Source organism: Balaenoptera acutorostrata, chromosome 17 (assembly GCF_949987535.1).
Source record: "Balaenoptera acutorostrata chromosome 17, mBalAcu1.1, whole genome shotgun sequence".
Classification (NCBI taxonomy): Eukaryota; Metazoa; Chordata; class Mammalia; order Artiodactyla; family Balaenopteridae; genus Balaenoptera; species Balaenoptera acutorostrata.
Window position 1 is genome coordinate 6,221,406 of NC_080080.1, and position 1,858 is coordinate 6,223,263.

A 1,858-nucleotide genomic window follows, 5' to 3' on the forward strand; every position below is an offset into this window, starting at 1 on the left:
TAGCTCAGAGGGAAGTTTTCAGGACCTAATCTGCTCAGCTGCCCCGGCAGAGCCTGCAACCCATCCCTGCTCCGGAGGTGTCCATGAGCCCTGTGGGTACCGGGAGAGTGACGCTCACATCCATGTACCTGTGCCCCATGGATGAGGCACCGGAAGGGCAGAATAATAACATCTGCATCACATGTTGTCTCACTGAATCCTCACAACAATTGTGGTTTGTTCAACATGCAACAGATATGTGCTTTGCACATGCTATGTACCAGATACTGTTTAAGGAGTTGAAGATTCAGGAGAGAGAGGACGAAAAGGTTTCTTTTGGTCATGAAATTAAAAACAAAAAGTCCAGTTAGTGCTAAGTTCTATGAAGAAAATAAAACAGCCTAAAGAGATAAAGGGATTAGGCAATTTGGGGTCTTTTATGGTTCCATATTAAATTTTAGGATTATTTGTTCTAGTTCTGTGAAAAACATCACGGGTAGTTTGACATGGATCACATTAAATCTGTAGATTGCCAAGGGGGAGGGGAGGTAGGGGAGTTTGGGGTTAGTAGATGCAAACTATTATATACAGAATGGGTAAACAACAAGGTCTTACTGTATAGCACAGAGAACTATATTCAATATCCTGTGATAAACCAGGAAAAGAATATATATATTTATATATTAATAATTATATATTATAATAATTATATATTAATAATTAATAATTATATAATTAATATTATATTATTATTAATTAATATTATATATTATTAATAATAAATAATTATATATAATAATTATATATTATATAATTTATATATATATAAAACTGTATCACTTTGCTGTATGACAGAAATCAACACAACATTGTAAATCAACTATACTTCAATTTTTAAAAGGAGAGCTAAAGGGCAGTGGGGGAGAGTGGTTAGGGAAGGCCTCGCTGAGCAGGGGCATTTGAGTTGAGATAGGAATGTAGCAGGGGTCGCCCTGCTTCCTGAGAAGGTCAGTAGGAAAAGCCTTTTAGCCAGAGAGGGCAGCTGATGCAGACACTCCAAGGTGAGAACAAGCTTAGCTAAATGCAAGGAACCCGTGGTAAGTTTGTCTTGGACAGCCATGTAGAAGCTAGATCTTGTTTCCAAAATTCTTTTCTGGAAGAACATTACTGCTTCTTAATTTCCCAGTAGATGCCTCTCTTTTTATTCTTTAGAGAAACATTTTGGCACATTAGAAAGAACCCAGGCTTTGAAGGAAGACATACTTAGGTTTGACTGTCAGCTTGATCTCTCTTTATTTCCATCAACTTAAACTACTGAAAATCTCTCAGCTTCAGTCTCCTCATCTGTGTAATAAGGATGAAAAGCTCAACTTTAGAGATTTAGAGTGAGACCCAAATGAGATAAACATTCATTAAAATTCAGTAAGTTTTCTGAGACATAATGTTCACCTAATAAATATTGGTTATTCCCCTTCCTCATTAAAGAGGCTGAAGACTATTATAAACAAAAGTATTATTAGAGCTATTATTAACTTCATAACCCTCTTGCTTCCAATTAAGGGAAATACTTTTTATTAGTGTAATAGAGTATGAATAGAAATTTGAATATCACAATATGCAAACTTCTATTAAATGTATTTAAATGTGTAAATTAAAAACAAAACATCTCAATGTGTGAGTAGTCTGCTAAAATATACCCATTTCCATGGGCCTGGAGGATTAATAATGGCAACAAATAGAGAAAAAAAAATCAAGATTAATCCAAGACAAATTGGTCAAGGGAGCATTCCACTTCATTTATCTAAAGAAACAATAAAAGGACCTGCCATTTTTGGAATGATAATTATGTGCCTTGATCATGTTATACCTCAAATCATTA